The following is a 26,243-nucleotide window of genomic DNA, read 5'->3' on the forward strand; positions in this document are numbered from 1 at the left end:
TTTTAAAGGTCAGAGCAGAACAGGCAGGTCTGGGTATCGCTGCACCTTCTGGGCCCCACGGCGTTGGGTCTCAGCTGCTCCACAGAAGCTTTCCGCTCCACGCGCCGGCCTCCGAGCTCTCCCAGTGACCTTCTGTCCACACTCGGCGCTTGTTGGCTGTGTCCCAATGCTCTTCCCTTCCATCTCATGACTGGCCCGAGACTGGTACTGCAACACTCTATCCTCACTCAAACTCAGATCAGGTCCCGGTCCTCCAGCTCTCGACTCACGGCTCACGGCTTCCCTCAAGCCCCCTAAATGTTTCAGAATCTTCTAAATCTTTGTTTCGGCATCCCCAACACACAGACAGAGAGGATTTGGGGATTTAATGGCTAGAGGGAATCCTAAGGACCATTGAGTGAAGGGAGAGAAGTCTCCAGACTCTCAGTGCGCTGGATCAGAGCTGGGCCTCTGAAGCCCCAGCCCAGTGCTCTTCTCACCGCAGGGCCTTTGCCTCTGCTGTGCCCCTGCCGGGAGCACCATCTCTCAGCTTTTCTTGTGCCTGGCTCTCCCTCAACATCCCCGTCCCAACGCGAACGTCACCGCCTCCGGCGGGTCTCCCTGGACCACGTAGGCTCAGTAGCCTCTCACCACCATTCCCAGCCTCTCCCCACTCCATTCTCTCCTTTCACATCTGTTTAGTTATGTATCATCCATGTCCTCCCTAGACCATAAGCTCCCAGAGTGCAGGGGACCCAGATTATCTATCATGACAGGAGCCCCAGCATCTTGTACCCATTCGAGTTCACTAAACATTACTTGCACGAATTACCGATGACAGCACATGAAAAAGTTTTCATTCTCTCCTTAAACAATAACGTAAGTTTATGCTCCAGAAACTCTAAGAGCTCACCAATCTCCTGCCTACTCGGATCCAGGGCCCTGTGCCTCTTAGCCAGGCCACACTGTCCCTGCTTAATCCTCTCCCCCAGCCTCCTTCCCCCATTAGAACCTGCAGCCCCCATCACACAGACAGATAGACACATCTACACACACATGTACCACACATGCATCCACACCCACACATAAAGACACACATGTACCCCACACACCCCCACATTCCCACAGCCCACACACATACACCTACACCCACCCACAGCACACACACACACACATCACACACACACACACACAGCAGACACATACACCACACAGACCACACACAGCACACACACTACATACACACACCACACATATAGTCACACACATAATACCACACACACACTCACACACACTATGTTGTATCTCTGGGTCTTTCTTCCTGCTGTTACTCTCACCCAAAACAACCTTTTCCTTCCCTAGCCAACTCCAACCCACCTTCAGGGCTGACTGCCCCTCCTCTCCTGGTCTCCAGATCTATCCAGACCCGGGTGAGAACAGCACCCCTCACCTGTACCACACGCAGCAATGCTTAATGAAAACGCTGCATTTCTCTGACTCCTTCAAGTGCGTGGGTCTTGGATAGAGCTGGGACCCTCTTGCTTCCCCATAGGCAGGATGGAAAAAGGCACTGGGAAGCTCAAATCCTGAACCTCCTGGGTGCTCTTGGGTGAGTTCCTCAACTGCCAGCTCGGTTCTCCCTCCCTAGAATGGAGATCTTAATTCCTACTTGGATGTGTGACAATTAAATGAGAGAGTGAGTCTAGCATCATAGTAAGCAATCAGGAAATGGTTGTCATCCTCCTCCTCCTCCTCATCATCATCATTTTTAAATTTATTGGTACTAAGTTGGCTTGACATGTCCTTTGTGGGAGCCGTGAGAGTGAGCCCTCTGCAGCTGGTCTGATGAGCTCTGGAGCCATGCCAAGGGGCTGCTCTGAGCAAGGCCGAGACCAGCAGGCCGAGCTCTCCCCGTGCTTCGGGATTTTCAGAGTGAGGTACTCGGAGCAATCCGTCAGAATAAGCCTGCACTGGCAGCGGGGCAGAGCAATCCTGCTGGAAGGCGTCAGCCCTGTCACCTTTCTCTGCCCCACCCACGCTCTTCTCGGCCAGGCGGCGGCCACCTTGGACGGTAGCCTGCATTTGCCTTAAGATGTCCACCCAATGAGTACCTAAGTGGTGGCCCAGGAGCTGGCGTGGGGACCCGGCACTGCACCCTGTGGGGAGGACCTGGCCATGCTGACATGAGGGCCAGTGACGAGAAGGGAGTGTAACTGGAGAAAGAGGCCCCCGTCTCCCCTGCCCCCATGTAATCCTCGGCTGCACTGCTCAATCCTGAACCCGGGGCTTGGGAAGACGGCCTGTCCATGAGGCTGTTCAAAGGGGCATTGGGCCCCGCCCTTCCGCTCTCTGCTGCCAGAGGCACTTCCCCTGCTCAGGTAACCTCTGCTGTGTTTACTGAGAAAACCTGTTCATTGCCACCCACAGAGACCATCAGTTGTGTTTTTCACTTTGTCCACAGAGTACCCCCGGTGGAAGCAACTGAGCCTAATTACAAACTCACCTTTTTTCCACAAATTAAACCACAATGAGATGCCATTCCATAGGCAGGAGAACAACGAACATTAAAAAGCCCATCAAACCGAGTGTCGGCAAAGGATGTGGAGCGACAGGAATTCTCAGAAACCACTGCTGGGTGGAAAACGGCACAACCTCTTCGGAGATTTTTGACAGTTCCTGACAAAGGTTGACATCCAAGTGTCGCGCGACGCAGCAATTCCACTCCCAGGAATTTACCCAGGAGGAATGAATACATATGGACAAGAGTGTTTGCAGCAGCTTCTTTCACAATAGCCCCAAACTGGGAACCACCCAAATATCTATCAGTAGTACAATGGTAAACAGGCTGAGTATAGTCCCACAATAAAATACATCCATACAAGAAAAATTAACCAACTGCTGGTACACACAACAATATGGATGACTCTCAAAAGCGTTATCCTGAGTGAAAGAAGCCAGATACGAATGTGCACATCTGTATCATCCCATTTATGTGAAGTTCAAGAACAGGCAAATTAATTTATGGTACTAGAAACCAGAATATTGGCTGCTTCTGGGTAGGGTTGAGGTGATGGGGGGAGGAGAGAAGGGAACTTTCCGGCATAAGGGAAATGTCATGTGTCTTGATGGGGATGGTGGTTACATGAGTATATACCTAATAGAATTCATAGAGCTGTAAACTTAGAATTTGAGCATTTTACTGAATTTAAATATATATCAAACAAGCCAAAAAAGCGAGGGAAAAACTCTGCATTTCCCAAGGTCAGATTTCTAGCAAGCTCCTCCGTCAATGTCTCTTAACTTTAAATTGTACTAACTCTGCAGGCGAAGACCCCATTGGCAGGGCCCTCCCATATGCCAAACGTTTGCACTTAAAAGCACAACTCTCAAGCAGTTTGCGGCACAAAGGAAGCCCAGAATAATTTAGAGCTATTTTGACGTTGTGGTTGACACGTATAGAATTGTTCTGTATACATTAACACTTCTGGATATTTTATTGCCTAATAAGGAGAAAGTTATGCGTGCCATTTCTGAGCCTTGGAATCCCTGTCGGAGCGATCTGTTGAGGCCGAGAAAGGTTTGTGTTATCAGCGATGGAATTTTGTTTATGAGGAGAAAGGTACCCTGGAGCCCGCCTGGTAGTCTGATGTTAGGCGCGGCTCGCAGGTGATTGATGAAAGGTCTTAATGCTCAGGAAGCCGCCGTGCTCGCTGCATCCCAGCTGGGGCTGGGCCTCAGACACAAACACCTCTGGGGTGTGTGGCGTCTGGTCTCCACCTGGCCACACCTTTTCATTTCTGAAGGTTTACTTGTCCTGGCTCCTGACTTCTGCCCCTAACTCTGGTTGCACTCCTCCTTCCCGACAATTCCGAAGAAGTTTCCCCTCCCTTGCCTTATTAGAACCTCACAGTAGCCCTGGGAGATGGGGGTCATGAGCTCCTTCATATGGGGGAGAAGGACGAGGCTCCAGAGCGCTCCTGGGGGAACCTGCAAAGCTCGCACGGTGGAGAGTGGCAGAGCCAAGTGACCCTCCGCCTGTCACCTCCTCACTCATTGCCCTCTGGCCCACTCCCTCTGGCTATACAAATCCTCCATCCATTGTCCCCCAGAAGTCTCTGCTCATGTGTCTGCCCGAACTCTCATTGCCCCCCTACATTCTACACTGGCTTCAACTCTTTCATGTCTACCCTTTAATGTGAGTGAGTCTCATCAGCCCTGGGAGATTCTCAACTCTGTGGACATCTGACCCTCCCTTTGAGTTCTTCACAGCGTGGTTCAGTGCTGAACTGATTTGGGGAGGGAGACGGGGAGACGGGATGCTCAATAGTGTGGACTGATGGGTTGATTGGCTCGTGCTCCATTGGCAATCTGTGTTATGAGTCTCCTGGGGCATGCACTCCTACTGATTGGATTTTGCTCCATCACTTAGGGATGCTATGGGTGAGCCAACTGCGTCAGCTAAAGATCAGACTCCAAGTAATGTTTGGTGTTTGCTCTGGAAGCATGCTTGCTGAGCCTAGATCCCAGGCTGCACAGGAGAGCCTGTGAAATGTCAGACACCCGGTGCGATGCAAACACACCAGGGCGGGCCCGCGTGAATCAATTCAAAGGACCGTCATTAGCATTTGGGGAAGGCAGCACTACTGAAGGGTGGTGGAGATACGGAGGTTTTTGCTCAACCGCAAGGTCATTTTGCCTTCACCAGTCTGTTGACTGTTTTCATCCTGGAATTAAACAATAAAATGTGTTACCCGAGTGAAAATGCAGCAGTAAAATATCTTTATCGCTCAGGTACAGCTTTCCAGGCGCCAACAGGAAAGGGCGGGGGGAGGGCGGAGGCAGATGGCTCTGGAATTGCTGGTTTGTCCTGAGCCCTCAGAAGAAAGTTTCCAGCCGGTGCCTAGGGCTGTGAAGTTCTGGTGCTGACAGCCTTCTTCCCCAAGGAAGGCTGCCTGAGGACACCTGGCTCCTTGTGCTGAACGTGGACAACAGATGTGTCCCGGGAAGGTGTGCCCATCTGCACGGGCAGGGGTGAACCCCCGCTGGGCCTCCAGACTCTGAGGAGCATTCCGTAGACTGTCTCTGTGCTCTGGCCCATGGTTTCTCATTTGCTGGTAGGTCCACTTCTTTGATTGCACAACACCCTCTTCCCACTTCCTCTGCCCTGCAGGGGTTTTGGTTGTAATTTTTCTCAGTACTTTAAAAAATCCGTATGCTTTGGGGACCTTGGTGGAGCTGCCCTTTGTATATTGACACCAAGCCCAGCTCTGCCTCAGACTCAGCCTCGTGTTTAGCTCCAGCCCCAACTTCAATCTTAAACCAAAGCCAGGATGAGCCACAGCCCAGCCCAGTGCCATGTAGCCCAGATCAGCTCCGCCCAGCCCAGCCTTAGCTGGTTCATCTGAGTAGACTTGGCCCTCACCATCACCCTGGCTGGAGCAGGCAGACCAACAGAAGGGCAACAGGAATGTGCTCTTCAAGCAGCCAATATCATTAACTGATCAAATGAGTAAGTTGGATTCCTGATATAAATTAAAAATTATGCTAACTTTTCTTTCAAAATGCCGACCTTAAATACAAACCTACATTAAAATGCATGGAGGGACGGTGTGAGAGAAGGCTGTAATGGAACTGGGAGCGGGAGAAATTGGGGGCATGAGAAAGCAGTTCTCACACACAAACACACACGCTGGAAGAAGATTCCAGAAAGTCCTTAACATGCAAATTTCTGACACCCAGTGGAAGAGATAATATAAACAACGAAAGAGAAACTGTGACTATAAATAACTTAAGCTCTTTGGGCCCCTCCAGTGGAGTCCCATTGGTGCCTCTCTTGGTCTGAGCGAAGGCACCTGCCGGGTGGCGGAACGCCTAATTGGGAATTTAATGAGTCTCCAGTCTAACTGGAGCTCCCAGGGGTGGCGATGCTGGCTGCCCCTCCTGCATTCACCGTAGGGCTGGAACAGAAGGACCTGGCCTTCCACAGCTCCAGGCAGCTGCCTCTTGCTCAGAAATTAGTCCAAGGGGCTCCTTGAGAGCCAAAATGATTTCTTTAATAACTTCAATTTGAATTTCTTCCCTACATTCGTGGGTGTCTTAAATCTTTGTTGAACGCACGTGTCAGGAACCCCGAGGTTCCCAGCCACGCTTGCTTCTGTCCCTTGAGCTTCTCAGTGCTCAGTCCTGGCAGCTGTGGGTTTTCTGAGGCGCTGCTCTCCCTCTGACTGACCTGGCTTTGAGTGGCCAGTCAGGAGTGGGGGGATGAGGAGCTGTGGGCAGAGAAGCAGGAGGGCAGCCCAGGATGGGGACAGCCCTGTCCTGGTGGGGGTGCCAGGGGCAGACGGCAGGAGGGGCCCAGCTCTGGCCCCAGAGGACAACTTCTCTGCTTCTACTGGTGACACCCTGTTCTCCTCACAGTGGTCAGAGGGGTGCATTCATCTTTAAACCTTTTATTGACATATAAGGTGTACAGAGAGGTGCATGGCTCCACAGTTCTCACACTGAACTCACCTGTGTCACTAACCCCCAGACCATGAAACCAAACGACTGAGACCTCAGAAGCCCGTTGTCCCTCCCTTCCAGTTACCACCGCCTGAGGAAGGGGAGCCATGATCCCGACTTCGAACAGCGTTGATTAGCTCTCCCTGTTTTGCAAACTTGTTAAGTGGGACCATTCAGAACATACTTTTTTACATCTGGCTTCTCTCACTCACATGTCTGTGGAGTTCATCCAGGTCACAGGAGCTGCAGACAGTGACTCGTCGTTGCTGTGTAGCATTCTGTCCCGTGAAGGGACCAGACCCGTTTATCCCTCACACTGCTGACAGGCCTTTTGGTACCTCCAGGTTTGAGCTCTTGGGGAAAACGCTGCTGTGAATGTTTAGTACTTGACTTCTGGGGAGCATGTGAATGCGCTGTGGTGTGTTACGGCCGGCTGTGAAATCGGGCCACAGACTAGGTGTGTATGTGGCTGGGAAGATGCTTTGGCAGGCTCTTGGAAGGACTGGCTCATCCCATCATTCAGGACCAAGTTAAATGCCATGTCCCCAGAGAGGCCTTCCAGACCTCACTAACTAGAGCACCCTCCCTCAGAAGGCCCCGTTCTTTCCTCCTCTTTCGGGGCACTTCTCATAATTTGTAGTCATATATTTATTTTCGTATATTTGTGTAAGGCCCATCTCCCTGCTCTGCCATAAACCCCATGGGGGCAGGGAGCCGTTTCTTGCCTTGTTTGCTGCACTCATCCACTCCACCAACGTTTATCGAGCACCAACTACACGCCAGGCACTGTGACGACACCTAAGATTCAGCCCTAAACAAGACAGAGTCCCTGTCTTCATGCACCTCGGAACCCAGTGGTGGAGAGAGATTTTAAGCAAACAAATACCGGACATGTCATAAGTACTCAGAGCAGAGGGATGGAGAGAAAGGGTGAGGAGTGGGCGCTGTGGAGGAAGAGCAGGAACACCAGAGTGGCTGCAGCCAGGTGGGGGCTAGAGTAGGCGGGAATGAGGTCAGAGAGGGGCGGGGCTGGCAATGCAGGGCTCCAGAGGCACGGCAGGAGCTCCCCTGGAGCCCAGCCCAGGACTCAACAGATGTTTGCTGAGCGAATGAATGAGTGAACGACTGAATGTCCTCCTCATTACCCACACAGCCAACAGAACTCCTGGGTACTCCTCCCATCCACCACTCTGGGTCCTTGTCCCTTCCCGACACCGCGGGGTTAGAGGGTCCATTGACCACGTTTGCACATAGAGAGCCTCTAACTGCGCCTCTCTGACCCGGCTCTTGTCACCCACCCCACCCCCACCAAAACCCGGCCACAGCCACGTTGAGTGGCATTTCCCAGGACGACGACACTGGCCAGCTCTGCTGAGGACACATGGAAAAGCCACAACGTCTCAGTCACTGCCCCACGAGGCTGCTGCCAGGCCAAGCCATTCCACTTCTATTGAGGAAATCGTGAGCTTCCAAGAGGTCCCCCGGTGCCCCTCAACTCCTGGTAGGCGGTCCCTTCATCACCATCTATTTTCATTTTCTAAAACTGTGACTGAAATGGCAGCAGAATAGATACTCCCCATTGGGGCTAAAAGAAATGGGGGTGGTGTTGGGGCTGGCCCGGTGGTGCAAGCGGTTAAGCGCGTGTGCTCCGCCGGGGCGGCCCAGGGTTCACCGGTTCCGAGCCCGGCCGCGCACCGACACACCGCTTGTCAGGCCATGCTGTGGCAGCGTCCCATATAAAGTGGAGGAAGATGAGCATGGATGTTAGCCCAGGGCCAGTCTTCCTCGGCAAAAGAAGAGGAGGATTGGCAGATGTTATCACAGGGCTGATCTTCCTCACAAAAAAAAAAAAAAAAGAAGTGGGGTGGTGCTGGGGAAGCCCTGTGGATGCCGGGCCTGCAGAAATGGCCACAGCTGCAGCAGCCTTTTCCATGGGAAAGAACCCTGAAGATTAAACAAAGATGGCTTGTTTTGGCCCAGCCAACTTGGGAGTTGAAAGTCTCAGGATAACACATGTCAAGTTTCACAGCTCTGAGAACGAGTTCATCCCCAGCCAGCTGAGGAAATGCAGGCGGAGGTCAGAGTTTGGTTGTTCAGCTGTCCGCACACACAGGAGGGAAGAGCTCCGTGCCCTGGGATGGGAGCCAGGAGATCCGGCTTTCCTGGGGTTTGGCTTTGCAACGTCGAGATTGGAAACAAGCATGGAAAACGTTGGTGAGAGGGGAGGGGAGATGGAGTTGTGTGTGGGGAGGTGGGTTTTCTCTTTTCCCCCACCCACTCCTTCTCTCTCTTTCTCTCAAGAAACTAGTCAGTGGGAAGCATTCTGTTCATCAATGCTAAGACATTTAACTGACCGTTCAATCACCCAACCCTCTATCCGAATAACCAGCATTTTATTTATCCATGTATTCAACTCTCCAGACATTCATCCCTTCATCCATTTAACCATCTGTCTGACCATCCATCCACACATCTGTTTATGTTTGCCCTTCCTTCCAGCCTTCCATCCATCTAACATTCACCATCCATTCAAATACATAACCATCCACGCATCCATGCATCCTACAAATCTGTATTTTGCACCCACTATGGACTACATAGTGTTCCAGGGGATACAGTAGGGAACAGTATAGATCCAGCTCGCCTGGGGCTTATTTCCTAGTGATAAAAATCCAACAAATATTTAGTGACTGCCTATTTTGTGCCTGGCCCTGGAAACACAAAGACCAAAGACATAGTCTCAGCCTGCAAAGTGTTCCCAGCTCTAGAGGGCGAGACAAATGCAAAACCAGCAGTGGCCATAGACCTCTCAACGCTGGGGTGGAGAGACACAGAATCTATGGGAGCATCAAGGAGGCCCCTGACCCAGCTGGCAGGTCCAGAAAAGGCTTTTTGGGAGAAATGACAGGCAGGTTCTGGAGGGTGAGTGGGAGGGAACCAAGTAGAAAACTTAGTTCAAGCACAGGCCCGTGCCCTGCCCCACAGTGTCTAGAACAATACATAGCACGCAGCAGGGGCTCAATGAATATTTGTTGAATGAATGTTGCTGAAAGTGAGAGAGATGGTGCTTTTCAGGAACTTAACAATCCTGCTTGGTCCAGGGTCCCAGTCACATTGTTAATGGAATGAAAGGACACTGGAAGGCACACAGTTTGCCCATCTGTAAAATGGGGACGATAATAGTACCTGCTTCATAGGGTTGTGATTAGAATTATGGCACTCAGAATACCAGTGGCCTGGCACAGAATGGTACTCTTTGTTACCATTAATAATTAAGTTAATAACAATGATCATTAATAATATAATCAAATAATACATGCAATAATAATTATTACTCGATGTATTATTAGCACATAGCTCTGGTTATTGTCATATTTACAGTCATTCTTTCCGTGATGCTTTCCTGTACCCAGCTTTGCAGGAGGAATTTGCTCAGGGAGCCCAGAGGAGGGACGCTGCCTTCTGACTTACCTCTCCCTACAGCAGGGTGTCGGAGAGGAGCGGAGTGGCCCTCTGCTGGAGGGCTCCGGATGCCGATAGGAGGAACTGCCGTGTGCCTGGCCTCGTGCAGCTGAGTGGGGTGGCCACAGAAACGTGTGGGCAAGCAGGTCCCCCCTGACCGGGGCAGGCCTCGGCCCACGGCCTCAGGAGTGGTGCGTCCTACCCTTAATAATACCATTATGGCTGTCACCCATGAATTTCACTACAGCCTTTTGGGAAATTGTTTATATTTTCAGCTGAATGACCTCTTGGGATAATGAGTTTCCATAACAACTAACGGGTGGCCAGCCTGCTTCCACCCTGGGCGGGGCACTGCCTGCGTGCGCTCTGATTCGCATCTGCAGGGGCCATGGCAGTTCCTATCTGCCGGCTCCGTGCGGGCAGGTGGGTGGGGGCAGGGCCTGGGGGGCTTTGCCCCCGACCACCCTCTGACTTGAGCCTGTCCCCACCTGGGGTGAGGGGACAAGTCTGTGGCTGGCTGGAAGCTTAGAGAAAGGGTCCCTGGAAGCCAAGGGGGAGCACCTGGCTCACTGGTCACATCCTGAGCCAAACAAAGAGAAAGTTTGCAGCACAAGAAAACGGGCACATAAATCAAAGTGTCAGCATCCACGGCCGGTGGTTCTCTCTGCCCGGCGTTCCTGATGGTGGGGGAGAGAAGGGAGAGATTTACCGAGACCCCGACAGATCACCTCGAGTGGGAGCCATGTATTAAAGTGGAACAGGCCTGGCTCTGACTTACAGTAAACACACCGCCAGCGGCCCAGTCTTAAATGGGAGGCCCCGGGGGGCCCCTCCCAGCCAGAACACCACCCCATCCCCGAGGAGGGAAGGTTGGATTCAGTTTCCAGTGTGGAGCCGCACTCAGGACGGCAGGGATTCTAAAGTATTTTAAATGCACAGAGAGGAGCTGATGGGCAGCTCTCAATGAAGGATTAAGGGGGTACATTTAAGAGCCTGGGAAGCGCCAGGGAGATTTCCATGGCCTCAGAATAACTGCTTTGTCTCTGACCTTTTCTATCTTGGGAACAGCATGATTGTAGCTGGAGGAACCGAGCTCTCAGCGCTGGTTTCAACTTCTCACTTCCGGGGGGTGTCGGTCACGGACAAGGCCAGGTGGTCCCATCAGCCCAGAGGGCCCTTTTGCTGGACTCAGAGGCCACGTGGCACCATCTAGCTTCTCTTCAAATCCAAAGCTGCCCGGAGGCGCTCCCAGAGTGGAGAGGGGACAGCCTGAGGACCCCACTAAAAGCTATAGGAGGAACCCTCCATCATGATCAACCCCACTAGGGCCTGCGCTTCCTCATGTGTAAAATGAGGAGCCCGAGACAGCTGAGCCCAGCCTCACAAAATGTCACGGCTGACAAAGGCCCTTAATGAGCATCTGGCTCTGCTGTAGCGCCTCCACAACTCATCTGATCTCAGAACACTTTCATTCATTCACTCATCTACTACATGCCAGACAAGGGGCCAGGTGTGGCGACACAGGGACGAAAGAGTGGGGCAGGAGAATCACAAGCAGGTAAACAAACAAAAAAAACAAAATTCCAGACCATAGGAAGGGCCAAGAAGAAACTAAAGTGGGGTGATGCTGTAGGAAGGGGACCATTTCAGATGGCATGACCTGGGGTGGTGACAGCTGAGCTGACGATCAAAGAATATGACGGGGTTGGCCGTGGACAGATCAGAGCGTTCAGGCGGAGGAAACAGCATGGGCAAAGACCCTGGGGGAGATTCCCACCACCTGAAAGAAGGCCGGAGTGGCTTAGTAGAGTAAGGAGGGAACTAGTGACGTGGGTGCAGGCAGAGAAAAAGGAGGGAGGACCCTGTGGCCACAGTCCCAACTCTGGTTTCACTCCGAGTGAGGTGGGAGCCCCTGGGGTTTACACTTTAAAGTCCACTTTGGTGAAGAGCAGATGTGGGGGCCAGGAAGGCCTTGAATACAGAGATTCTGAGTCAGTCGCCCTGGGCAGAGCCAGGCTGTCAACATTTCTGTAGAGTTTAGTGCAGAGAAACTGGAAGCAAGAAACTTTCTGATCCTCTGTTAATTGTGCCTCAAGCAGAAGGAAGAAAAGAGAGCTCAGAAGTGATGGAGGGGGGTCGATGAGCAGCATAAAATTGGGCTTATAAAAGAAAAATCAATTTGTGCTCTTTCTCAGGAAGAGGGCCGCATGTGGCCGGAATTATTCCTCTGGGTTATTTGGTTTTGCCTTCAAATCAGAAAATTGTAGTTATTATAGCCCCAGGATTGATTGGCATGGAGGCAGCCTCAGGTCCACGCCTCTGTCTTTTGTCTGCTTGAGATCTGAATCGAGAGCAGGTGTCATTTCCTCCCTGGTGGGTGGGGATGTCTCCAGGGTGGTAAGGAGAGAGGGCACAGGGTTGCCGTCTTCAGGGGGCGGATGACCTAGCAAATGGCTTCCCTAATGCATTTGAGCCATGATTCTTCAGGTTTGACATGTGCCGACATACTGCTTTTTTTTGATGTTCAAAGGGTGCACTGAGAGCTGCCTCCTGGCTTCCCACAACCCCTGCCCCCCAAGACTGCGGGATGCTCGTCCCCACCTTCCACGAGGCGTAATTGCCAATTGATCATCCTCAGGCTTTAACCTTAATCCCCTTAAGCCTCAGCAAATAGCCCCTAATTCACAATCACCTGAAATGCTATTGATTTTTTTTTTTCATTTAACTTGCAGTAAGTTTCCACCCCCTCTGCCACCCAGAGGGAAGGGAGTGATTTCAAACTCCCTCCCCAGAGCCATTTAAAACGCCTCCCACCCCCTCTCTCCAAAAACACCCCTATCTCCCAAGCTCAAAACAGGCTTCTTTTTTTCATTATTTATTATAGCTCAATGACCTTTTAAATTCCTAACAGCCCAGAGAACAAAGCCAAGTCCCTAGCGTGCGTTAGTTTTGCAATTTGTTATTAATTGGAAGTCCTCAGATGTGAACAGCTACCTTCCCTTGGGTGTGTGGGGGTGGCCCCCTGTGTTGTGGGGAGGTGTGTCTCCCATCGCCGGTGGGTCTCCCGCCACCCTGGCTGTCAGTGTCAGGTGATCGTGTGCTTTTGTCCACATTTCCAGACCAGGGACACGTGTAAAACAGCCCCTTCGCAGTGCCTCTCCACCTGTCCAGTCACATGACGGGCCGTGTGCAGACGGGAAGACACTTTGCCCCATTTTGTAGATCTGCCCTCTGTAGATCATCTTTAGAGGAGATAAATTCACAGGAAGACATTTTCACCACCAGCTGCACACAAGCTGCGTAGTTTTTTCAAGGGCTAAATTCATCCACAAGTAAAGTCTTCCCACATTAACCATGTTCCCAGTGGGCGGGAGGATTGGAAAGCCTAGAGGGACTGGTGGGGTGTGGTTTTTGGATCTGACCTTGATTCATCTCGGCTTGGCCACTTACTAGCTATGTCACCTTGGGCAAGTCCCTTCAGCCTCTCTACAAACCGATTTCCTCATCTATGAAAAAGAGGTAAGAGTAACAGAACTGCATAGAACTGCGCGCACGCACACACACGCAAAACCAATGATACCTGAAAGGCTGTCAATTTCCTGCCTTTGATCCTGTGCTATAGTCACATAAGATGTCACCATTTGGGGGAAGCTGGGTGAAGAGTACATGGGACCTCTCTGTCCTATTCTTTTTTTTTGTGAGGAAGATCAGCCCTGAGCTAACATCCAATGCCAATCCTCCTCTTTTTGCTGAGGAAGATTGGCCCTGGGCTAACATCTGTGCCCGTCTTCCTCTACTTTGTACGGGACGCCGCCACAGCATGGCTTGACAAGTGGTGAGTCGGTGCGCACCCGGGATCTGAATCTGCGAACCCCAGGCCACCGCAGCAGAGCGTGAGCACTTAACCGCTGCACCATGGGGCCGGCCCCTTCTCTGTCCTATTTTTGCAATGTCCTGTGAATCTATAATTATTTCAAAATTAAAAAGTTGTTTTTCTTAAGGACACAATGGCGCCTATTTCAACAGATTTTGGAGGGGATTTGGAGAGCTAAGTCAGTGCCGAGCACTTAACGCCAAGCCTGGCATCAGTGTGTGTTTAGTAAACCGGATTTATTTTTGACCTATCGGTCTATTTATTTAAACCACCAGCGGCTCCTTTTTCTCATTAGGGGTGTCCAGAAAATCAGAATGGTGTTTGTTGAAACGGTGTCTGTCGAGGTTGGCAAAAGTGAAACTTGTTCTTTTGTGATGCTTCACTTATTCTCAAGGTTAATTGTTGCTAATTGCACTATTGGATTGCCAACACAGGCGTCAGCCCAAGCCCAATTAGATGTGTGGATTGTGTGAACGGCTCCAGCGAGGTGGACTGGGAGCAGATCCTGCAGCAGAGTTTCGGGTCCACAAAACAAGACTAATGAAGTCTAAGTAAGGGACGGAGGACCATGGCTGCTGGTGGACGTGCTGTTCAGAGTCATCTTGTTTTCCCTCCTACCCTGCAGTGATTCAAGTCTCTGTGCCTTTGGGGAGCAAAGTCCATCTTGGACATAAATGAGATTCTGGCTTCATTTTGGCTCTTAGGCATTAGACATCGCCTTTGCAGAGACCTCCATCTCTGCTCCTGTATTCTGTGGTTGCATGACAAGCACCTGCTCCTTCTTTTTAAGTCCTCTGGTAGACAGTTTCTCAGACTTACAGGCAGCTGGGGTGTCACAGGCAAAGCTAAACCCAGATCCAGTTCAAATCCAACCATTGCTGTGTGACCTGTGCAGGTTCCTTAATCTCTCTGGGCCTCAGCTTTCTCTTCCATAGACTAACGCGTGAAAACACTTACTTCAATGTTAACACAAAGAGAAGCTGGGTGAGGGATCTACAGGGACTCTGTAACTCTAAAATTACCTAAAAATAAAAAGTTAACATATTAACTCAAACACTTACTTCGTAGGTTATCTGAGGACTAGAAATGACGAATGTGCTTGATGTTTACCAGTTTTTTTGTAGAAGAAGGAAACGGCCCCACTGTTGTTTCATCTTTTTCTCTTTTTTCCCTGCAGTACTTACGTCTCAGATTAGGAAAACAGATTGATCCAGCTCTGGAGGGGGTGAGAGAAATTGAAGAAGCTCAACGTGTATGAAAGAATATTCCAGATACTATGGAGGAGGAGGGTTCTCCCCTTGGATTCCCAATCACAACCTTAAAAGCAAGTTCTCGGGACCACCAGCTGAACGGACCACTGCTGCTCTCTCACCCCAGGGGCTGGAGGCCAACTTCTCCCCAGGGCCGTGCAAGGCAAGAGATGGTGGTTCTGGCCCAGGCCCCATCCTAGAGCCAGCGAGAATAAAAGAAGGCTCCGTATCCTCCTGTGCCTGATCCCCAGGTGCCCCTGGCAAGCTCATGGCTTTGCGTCACTCTGGAGTCCGGAGAAAGGTGAAAAATACCGTGCAGCCATTTCCGCTGTTATAGCAGGAGTCCCTGATTATACTTACAGGGGAGGGTTGGCAACGGAAAGGTAATTCAATTAAAAGGCAGGACACAGGGGAAGTCTGGAAGGAGCGTTGATGGCTGAAATGCTCCATCCAAATACAATTCCGCCCCCCACCTGGAGGCTGCAGAGAAGCCGTGTCCAGCGCGAGATTTACGGCCTGAGCGTTGCCTCCGCTGGGTAATAAACTGTGTCCTCTAATCAATACTGGCGCTGGGCTGCCCGTCTGCAGCGTGGCCTCCCATTTAGCAAAGTCACTGAGTAATGGAAAACGCAATCAAGTTGTATAATGAGTCTGGGTAATTGGATGGACCAGGCAGAATGGTCCAGCTAAATATATTCAGTCTGGCGCATTAATTAAAAGCTTGACACTCCAAGCGCCGTCCAAAGTGCCCCATTAATTATTCTTTGAATCCAAAGGTCAGACGTAGTGGATGAGTTACAAGACGATGATAACATTGCTCCACTCTGGGGCCTTTGGGATGAGGGCATCCGCAGGGGCCTGGATTTACCTATAGATCCAGGGGGTGGAGCATCAGCCCGCTTCTCCCCTGCGCACAGTTGGGCAGACCAAGAGGAAGGGCCTGTAGCCACACACAGTGCTGAACCAGCTCAGCCCCGACCCTGCATGCCCAGGGCCACAGCAACACAGCAGTGGCCTCTCCCTTTCATCTGCACGACAAGTAGTTAATCACGTTAGTCCCTTCACCTGCGAGCTCCGCAGGCACACACAAGTGAAGCGATTCGCCCAAAGTCGACGGTCAGCAGGTGGGGATTCTAACCCAGGTTGCCTGGCTCCGGAGCCATAACAAGGTTCTTATTTCATGTAAGAAAAGAAAAACTTTTATGCTTAATGCAAAAAGCAAAAGTAGTAGAGTTCCGTGTATGAAGGCTATAAGCTGTGTGGCCTTGGGTAAGTAGCTTCACCTCTCTGGGCCCCTGTTTGCCTGTCTGTAATTGGACAGACCGCCTCATCTCTGGGTTTTGAAACCACTTCGAAAAGGAGTGGACCGTCGAGAGCAGTGGCCCCGCACAGCGGCAGGCATCCCCCAGCACCCCTCAACAATTCCGAGGGAATGCTGGCCTGAACATGACCACCAGACCTCTATCCGGAGCCCAGTAAACTTACGTCCCTGGACCGTACCTCACTTCCCTTGACCTTCCTGGAATGAGGAGCCCTCAGAACTGCTCGCTCCAGTGAGCACTCGGACACCCAGGTGGCTAGGGGGGTTCGTGTCATTTGGATGATTTTTGACATTTGACCCCAGGTCCTTTGCTCCCATCTGGCTCTCTTTGAAGATGCAGACAAGTGTGCCCCTCGGGCTCACCACAGCCGCCAGACAGCCTCACGCTCTGGATCAACCAAGTCCCACGTGCCGGCTTGTCCCAGGTGCTCCGGGCCCGTGGGGCCCCAAATCAGTCCCTGAAGGTAGTACTGCCAACAAGCCCATTCCACAGACGAGGAGCCAGAGACACAGTCAGCGGCAGCCGGAGGGCAGCTGGGTCCCGCCGCCCGGCCAGCTCTCGAGGCCTGCATCCTCCCCACACTCTGTGCCTCCGGGGCCTGAGAGGGTGGGGCGGAAAGAACGTACAAGACCTCGGGGAAAAACCCAAACTGTGCCAAGAGTCAAGGACCAGCTCTCTCCTTGGACGGGCCAGCAATTTGACAATATCCACCAGAATTAACATTGCACGTACCCTCTGACTTCAGGACTCCACTTCTGGGAATTTACCCTCCTGATTGTGTGTCTAAGCAGCAAAGGCCTTCCGTAGCAGGATTTGATACAGCCGTCTACACCCCCAGCTCTGTGAGACCCCGAAATCATGAAGGGCATGAGGTCACAGCATGAGGACTCCACAGCAGGTTAACAAACAGGCTGGTCTGTATTGCTTCAAGCAGTGCAAATACTCCCTGGGTGTAAACTACAGGTCAGGGACCGAGCTAGCGACAAGGGTGGCTGGGGCGACACCCCTCACGGAGCTAATGTGGAAAGATGTCCAAGTGGATCCATAGGAGAAAAAGCTAGTGCCGACCAGCACACAAGAGCATCTCCTGTAGTTGTTGAAATATAAGACATACATGCATGCATGTCAGTATGTAGGGAAAACTTCTGGAAAATGTAACCTTGGGATGAAGGAGGAGGGAACATTTTTACTCTTTATTGTATTTCCTTCTGTCGTGATTGTTTTTGCACTATCATGAACATACATTATTTTATAATTTAAAAAAAGAGGTAGCATTTTAAAACTTCCATGACCAGCTCTGACATCTGCAGATGAGACGGAATTTCTCCTTGTTCCTGGAAGAGCCCCCACCCCTTGGGGCCCCGAGTGAACCACAGGCGCATCAAAGTTCAGAAGTCAACAAGTGACATGGGTGAGCAGCAAGGCGGTTCTGAGCCTGGCTGGCCCTGGAGCCCAGACCGCATGATGCATATTTAACTGGCGGCTGCCGTCTTCATTCAAATGATGTTCGCCCGGTTAGAAATGAATGCCCACTGAATCTGTCACCGTGACCAAGTGCACCTGTGTGTGTCCTTCTGCTGCCACGCTAAGAGTTCAGGGTTCTGTTCATTAATTTTTAACGCCTTATTTAAAATGGGGCTTTAGGCAGGGAATAAGGAGGGCGTCACGCTCACAGGCACCTGGCCTTCCCTCCTTCCTCTGCTGGGCTTCAGCGGGAAGCACTGGACACACCCAGTGGGTCCTGCTGTTTGAACGGAACAAAGGTCGTGCTCTCCCAAAGCTCTAGCTGATGGGCAGAAAGAGGCAGCTGAGTTTCTACCTGCGAAGGGACACCCTTGCTTGTGCCCAGATGCATGTGGCTCCAGTAGGAAGGTCCACTGTACTTAGAAAATTCCCAAACGGCGCCAAAGCCTCAGGGCTGCCTTCTCCCCTTGCCCAGCCTGCTCTGGCCACACGGGTGTCCTCTCACTTTGTCCCCTCAACAAATGTTCGCTAGGTGAACGAATTAATTCTGTTTCCAGGAGACTCTGACGCGGCTTTGGCTTCGACGAGCTCATGCCCTATAGGAAGGACAGAGTGGCCCTTCATGCAAGCTCGTTCATTCACTCATCAACCTGTATTAAGCTCCCGCTGAGTGCCGGGCACTGTGCAGGGCTTGGGGATCTGGCGATGAACTCACCACTCGGGACCGTCCCCCAGACCTCAGCTCAATGGCGTCGCCAGTCAGCAGGAGTGGGGCAGATTTCCCAAGTCGGGTCGGCGCTTGGGGATGGGCCCCCCATGGTGCTGGAACCAAAATGGCGCCCAGCACGCACACACAGGCAGGACTTGAAGGCAAGGGAAGACTGCCGAGGAGCCTGCAGATACCACCAGCGTCTTGGGACCGGAGCATCGTAGCCGGAGTGTGGTGTTCTGTCACCGTTTCCTGCGCTCCTCTGCTGACACTGAGTGGGGCTCCTCTCAGGAAGCACTCTCCACTCCATTCCCCTGGCACAGTCTCTGCTTCAACTCTCCAGGCCTCCATTTCTTTATTTCTACAACAGGATGGAACAGCTACCACTCTCGAGCATCGCTGTGTGCCGGGTCTCCTAGCCCTGTCTGTATTTTATCCCTGTTGGTCATCCCAGCAGCCCACGGGGCACGTTCCAGGTTTGCCCCACAACCCCAGTGAGGAAACAAGGCTCAAAGAGGGCCACGGCCACGCGGCTGCTAAGCCGTGGGCTGGGATTTGAACTCGGCCACGTCTGCTTGATGGCCGACGCACTTGACCTCCCTGCTTCCTCCCAGGCCGGGGGCGAGGGTGTGCTGGGCTGCTGTGCATGAAGGCCAGGGCTTGGCACAGCCAGGCTCAGTTACAGCTTCCTTCCTTCCCCCTGAGGTCCGGCCAGGGGACATGCCTGCCCGCGTCCGGTCAGTGTGAAATACACCGTGGATGACCTCACCCCCAGCTCCAGCCATATCCGGGATGTGGCTTTGGGGCAGTGCCCAGAGGGGGTCCCCTCCCAAGTTCCAAGGCTGTGCCTCACCATAACCCCAGACAGAGGGTTCCCTGGGCTTTCCCAGAGCAGCTGCCAGCCCACCAAGGGACCCTACCAGGCGATGCAAGAGTCACCTCCACCTTCTGGAGAAAACTCCTGGTATTTCATCTCAGGCTTTTGTTCCTTAGAGGGTGGACCCTGGTCCCTGTGAGCAGGTGGGGACAGAGAGACAGAGAGAGAGAGAGAGGGTTGCACCCGTCCCAAAGACAATGGTGAGCAGAGCAGAGGAAGCCTGGCCCTGACCCTGTGCCCCTCTGACTTCCACGGTAGCTGAGTGGGGTGGGGGGACACCGCAGAGGTCAAAAAGGCCGAGGCACTCTTCCCTTCTGTTTCCCTGGATCCCAGGAGCCACTTGGCAGATGTCCCTGTGGTTCTCTCAGGGCCATCCCCGAGGCCCTGCAGCCGGACGATAAACCCATGACAATGGGGGTCCCCTGGGGCCTCCTTCCTTCTTCCCCACATACACCATTAATGATAGTAACACTGAGGATATTAAAAAGAGTTCCTTCCTGAGCCCTTGCCATGCCCTGGGCACAGTCATTATCCCCTGAACACTCACATCAGCCCCGTGGGAGAGGCTGTGTGGTCACGTCCATTTTTCAGATGAGCACACTGAGGCTCCGGGAGTTCAGGGTCCCGCGGGCCAAGGTTGGGGCAGCAGAGCTGGAGTCTCACAGCTCGGGAGCCCATGGCCTTGCACCCACTGTAGTCCCTCCAGCCGTTTCATTTACTTTATTCATTCAACTCCCCTGAGGTGCCAGGCGCAGGGAATGCTGGGGGAGCCTCAGCTCTCGGGGTGACCGCCCACTGGGAGGAGACCCAACTGCAGCAGGTACGCGAACACACGTGGCTAGAAAGGCGGTAGATGAGCCTATCTTCTTAAAAAGGGTCATCGGAGAGACTTGCCCCCTAGGCTAGAGTGGACTCACCTGAAACAGAGAGACCTCAGGCCCTGATCGCCCATGGGGCCTAGTGCTAGGAAGTTATAGAAGCCCAAACCCAGACTGTTTATATCCGATCTCAGCCCTATCAGGTAATACAAGACCTTTGTATAATTAAACTTAATTGAGGGGGAAATGGCTTTTATCACAAAAAGCATAGCTCTGATTTCGCTTTTTAATTTTAAAAATTCCATTCATTTAAAAAGCAAAACAAAAGTCCTAGGAGGGGAGCTATTTAGGCTGAGACAGGAAGGAACCGGCCAGGTGGGCGGATGGGAGAGGGGTTCCAGGCAGAGGGACGAGCAGGTGTGAGCCTCATGCAGGGCCTGGCTGGGTGCTGGAATGAGGACCTAGGTGTTACCAGTCTCTGCCCTGTGCAGACAGAGTGGGACAATGCACCACAGTAGCTGCCAACTTGAAGCAGCTGAGTTTCAGGCCCGGCCCACCCTGGGATCTGAATCCCAGCTGTATGACTGGGGGCAAGCCTCTGAGACCCGATGCCTCATCAGTCCCAGGGGACGTGGGTCAGATTGAGACGAGAAAATTGCTGCTACCACAAGCGATAAATCAGGCAGTGGCTGCCGGCCCAGGTAGAGGCCACGCCAGAACCCGTGGGCCACACAGAGCAGGAGAAATTGCCGTTCTGCTCCCCGGGGCTCTAGGGTCCCACGTAGCCAGTGAGAATCTCAGGCCAACTCAGAGGGGCAAGAAATAGCCAACCTCTTTATTGTCCCCATCACTGAAACTCACTGCCATGGGCCTATTCTGCCAGCTGGAGGACACCCTGGGGCTCCCTCGGGCTGTGCTGAGGTCTGAACAGGCTCCAAAGTGTAGGAGAGATCCCTCTGGCTGGGTCCACTGTCCACAAAGGTACCCTTTGCCTCAGCAAATGAGATCGAGCTGGTGAACCCCTATGAGCTCCTGATCTCCCTCTTCTGGCCCGTCCTGGCCCCTGAGTGAGGAATGAATGTCCTTCCACATTCTTCATCTTCCCTCTATCTCCACCAAATTGCCCCTTGCCCCCTCCCCCAACCCCCCGGGGACACCCAGCCTTGTTTCTGCAAATGCCCATGGTCGGGTGAGGATAGTGGGATAGCCTCAGTCTGACCCAGATGCATACACCTGACGTGCATATGTCTTCTGCTCCGTCAGTGAGGTGCGAGGCCTGGGATGCGATGGGTCCAGAATGGATGGAAACCAGGGGAGAAGCAGGTCCCCATCCTTCACAAAGCTTCATGCAGGTGGGCGAGAACGTGTCCTGCTGAAGGCGGCAGATGGCCCCCAGCTCTAGCCCACTGTTGCCGAATGGAGACACCCAGATTACCTGGTTCCTCAGGAGAAGCCAGGAATCCTGGGTTTTTGTGAAAGCTGTGAATTGCACGCGGCCAGCTCACAGCGGGTTTGTTTTTACAGAAGGGGAGAAGCTCCTGCTGGTGACTTCCACCTGGGCACACGTAATACACACCTGCCAGGAGGCAGGGGGATGCAGATGGGCCCAGTGAGCTGCCAGAAATGGGAGCAGGAAAATTATAAGGAAAACCAGCTCGAGTGACTGTTTAAAGAGATGACCAGCTACACTATCCCGGAGGCCAAGCTCTGAGAGGAGCAGAGGAGGTGCCTCCTGATCCGAGCAGGAGACCCCCCAAAGTCTCTGAACCGTCATTGAAAACAAAAAATTAGAACCATCCAGAATCCAGTGGGCCAGAGGGAGGTGTGCTCTCCGAGAAGGGAAGGAGAAATCTCACCACCACGCGAGATTCTATCAGCCCTGCCCTCTTCTCCTGGGAACGAATTATTAATTACCTAGATTATTCCAGTGATGCCAGCCCCCAATTCCTGTGCCGGTTCAATCCTGAGTCCAGGCTCAGGTGGACAAAGAGAGGCAGCCGCATGGCACCTGTGTCTCTTCAGATGGAAGATTTGCAAATGACTGCCGCATTGTTATTGCCACGCTTCATTAGATAAAGTAAGTTTAAAGGATTCCTTGCCCTCGGGATTATGAAATGCTGCCGCAGTTTCAGAAGGAAATAAAGTCATTTTTCTTTTGTTTGTTTCTCTTTCACTCTTAAAACTTAGTTTCACTCGCTAAGGCTGCACTCGAGTTTCTACTAGCAGGGTGGGTCCAAACTCAACAAGGTTGGGTCCAAACTCCCTCCTTGGGTCACCCTTAATATGACGGGGTTGAAATGTAGGTATTTATTTGATTATCTTTTCCCAACATGATTAGCTGAGGACTTCTAGAAGGATCACTGTTGTATTCCTAAGGGCTTCGTACAGAGCCTCACATCTTGGAGGTACTCAGTTATTGTTGGATGGGTGGAAGGATGGAAGGAAGGGAGGAAGGGAGGAAGGCAGGAAGGGAGGGAGGAAGGGAGGGAGGAAGAGTTGCCGGTAATTAAAGCAGTGGTTATCAAATTTTAGTGTATAGCTTCCTCATCTCTAAAGCAAAAATAGTAATCATACCTCTGAGTTGGGGGCTATTATTACCCCCACTTTACAGATGGGAAGGCTGAGTCTTCACTAGAGAAGTGAAGGTTCCCACAGAGGCTGCCTCCTGATGACCTGCCCCCAGAGCCCACATCCTCGGCCACCTACATGGTGATGAGACAGATATAGTCCCTGTCCCATGGTGCTCAAGTCTTGATGGGGATGGAGATGGGCACCAAAGATCCAAGCACGAGCTTCCACGGGGTCAGAGTCTGACAGAGCAGTGCAGGAGGCAACAAAGGGTTAAAGAGGGGCTGGATGGGGCAGAGGGCGGGAGAGGACTCAGCGTTCTGGATTCCACTTTTGTGATGATTATTTGCTTTGATTGGCTCAGGGTTACTCAGAGAGCTATAAAACAGTGACCTAGCCTAGTGAATTTTTCAACACGATCATCCCTTGAAAGGGCAGCCTGTGGTGAGGATTTCCTGTAAAAGAACCAAAGGCAGCTCTGAAGTTGCCCCTCGTTGAGTCTTAGCTGACATCTTCAAGAGCCGGGTTGTCTCCTGGGTGGCCACTGAAGCACAGGCCTGAAGCTTGCCTGGTATGTAAATGGCTCCCCTGTTAAAAGGGCCTGTTTCACCAAAGATCCTTGGGGGAGGAGAGGAGAGGTGCCCATCGTGTGGCTGTGCCGTCTACACAGACAGAGACAAACAGCCCAGGGCCCCAGGCACGCTACATTGCATTATCATGTCACCATTTCTGTTTTTTGCTCCTTACGTATGTGTTTAGATGACCACATAATCCCTGGAAAAGGCCCTTCCAGCATATATTTTTAAGATCCACTAGGAAAAACCTGCATTGTTCAAATGGAAAAATAGAACCTGGGTTAGTCAACTGCTTATTCACGTTTGTTTTAACTTGGTGTCCCAGGATGTCAGTGCTGGTTGGCGACCTCTTCTTCTAAGCGCCATGTTTCACAGATGGGAAAGCTTATGCTCCCTGGACTGTAGGTTCCTCACTGCTAGACTGAGATAAGCGAGGACTGGAGGCTAAAACAATCCTGAGGCAATGGGTTACCGTCGGAGTATCAGTGTGAACTCATGTCCAGTTTAATATATATACAGGTAGTTACATACGAGAATATTTGTAGACACGTGTATATGCATGGGTTAGTACACACACTGATCTGCTGACTCTGTCAGCTGATATCGCCTAGAAGCAACACCACCCCAGTAGCAATGAGCACACCTAGCACCCAGATCTTGGTTTCTAATACCATTCTCTAGCAGAAAGAACCAGGGCTCCTTGAAGAAGGAGCTTATTCGGGACAGGAATATACGAGATGATTTTGGGGCATCTTATCGTGTCAGAAAGTAGGGAAATGATAAAAAAATAATAATAGCCAGCCACAAGGATGCGGGTATGTCGAAGCAACACAGAAGCCAACTGAAGAACTCCCAGTGGTCAAAGCTGGATCAGTTTCAGCAATAAAGTAGTATTGGATTATAACCCAAAGTTAGAATAAATATCCTTGAGACCATGCTCATTAAATAAATGATTGAATAAACAAGTAAATTGGGGAAAAGAGACAAATCCTCCATGAAGAATTCCAAATAGTTGATGTATCCTCCGGCCTCAAGGAGGTGAAGCACGACCTCCTTGAACACTTATGAACACTTAGGAACACTTATGTAGTAGCTCCTGGTTTTGGAGGTGAGAAGTCCAGATTCTCTGCTTGGGGCCTCACCGGGCTGAAATCAAGGTGTGTCAGCCTTGCCGAAGATGCTGGGGAGGAATCTGCTTCCAAGCTCCTTCGATTTCTTGTGGTTGTAGGATTGAGGTCCCCATTTCTTTGCTGCCTATCAGTCAGGGGCCTCTTTCAGCTCCCAGAGGCTATCCACGGTGCATCACCAGACGGGCCCCTTCATCTCCAAAGCCCGCAACAGAGATTCCCTCATGTCAAATCCTTCTCAGGCTTCGAATCTCTCTCATGTCTGTCTCTGACCTCTAGACACAAGCTAAAAAGCTCAGGTGATTAGGTCAGGCCCACCAGATATGCTCCCCTTTAACCAACTCATAGGCAACTGCTTAGTAACCTTAACTACAAGTGCAAAATTCTGTTGCCATGTGATGTAACCTAATCCTGGAGTGACATCCCCTCACATTCACAGGTCCTGCTGACACTCAAAGGGAGGGAGCTGCACAGGGCACCACACCAGGGGCAGGCATCTTTGGGGCCATCCTAGAGTTCTGCCTACCACAGGCTCATAAATACCAACTTATTGAGGGGTTGTGAGGGTTAGGGATAATGTACATCTGAAGGTTCATTTTATGTGTCAACTTGGCCAGGCCATGGTGCCCAGTTGTTAGATCAAATGCTTCTAGATGGTGTTGTTGTGAAGGTGTTTTGTAGAAGTGATTAACATTTGTAATCAGTTCACTTTATGCTAAGATTACCCTCAATAATGCGGGTGGGGCTCATCAAATCAGTTGAAGGCCTTAAGAGCAAAAACTGAGGTTTTCCAAAGAAGGAATTCTGCCTCGAGACTAATATAGAAATCCTGCCTGAGTTTCCAGCCTGCTGGCCTGCCCTACAGATTTCACACTTGCCAGCCCCCACAATTGCATGAGCCAATTCCTTAAAATCTCTCTCTCTCTATATATATAAATGTATATATACCTCCTATAGCTTCTGTTTCCCTGGAGAACCCTGTTGGATAAGGTATGCAAAGCCCACTGAACACAGTAGGTGTTCAGTGAATGGCTACTATATTTTTTCTAGTGGATTCAGCCACTATTTATCAAGAGCCTATCACATACCAGGTGCTTTACTAGGTGCTGGGGAGGAGGGGGGTTTTGGGTTGAAAAGGCCAAGCATGGCCTCTGTCCATCACCTCTGCCCTTTGGTTCTCATGGTCAAGTGTTATTATCTTCCTTCTACGATGAGTAAAATGAGGCTCCAAAAAGTTAAGTGGCAGCTGCTAAGAGGCGGGCCCATGCCCAACCTAAAGTCCATGGTCCCGACAACTATGCCACACTTTAGCACAGGCCTTTCCATCTTTCTGGAACACCATTCTCTTGGTTCTTTGCCTCATGGGTAAGCACAGTTATCAACAATTACAGATGGGGAAGCTGAGATTCAGAGAAATCCTGAAGGGTGACACCAGGTCCAGGCCAGGACTTGACCACTCACGTTCCCCCGGGCCTCCCTTTGCTGGGCAGAGCCTTGATTCCCTGTGGCCAAGCGGAAACTCAGGGAAGAGTATTCACATCCTTCCCACTGAGCTGTGGCTTTCCAGAACCAGGAGGTCCTCCCAGCCGTGTGTTCCACTAAATGAGTTTTGCTGTTACTTCAATTAGAGCTGCTTTTGGAATCATTGTCTCTGTTATGTTTCTCTCGCCTTGGTGCAGCCCAATATGTTCATTTCCACAAGCCAGAAGCCCCCACG

The sequence above is a fragment of the Ceratotherium simum genome, chromosome 21, assembly GCF_057802395.1.
Source record: "Ceratotherium simum simum isolate JZ-2026a chromosome 21, ASM5780239v1, whole genome shotgun sequence".
Lineage (NCBI taxonomy): Eukaryota > Metazoa > Chordata > Mammalia > Perissodactyla > Rhinocerotidae > Ceratotherium > Ceratotherium simum.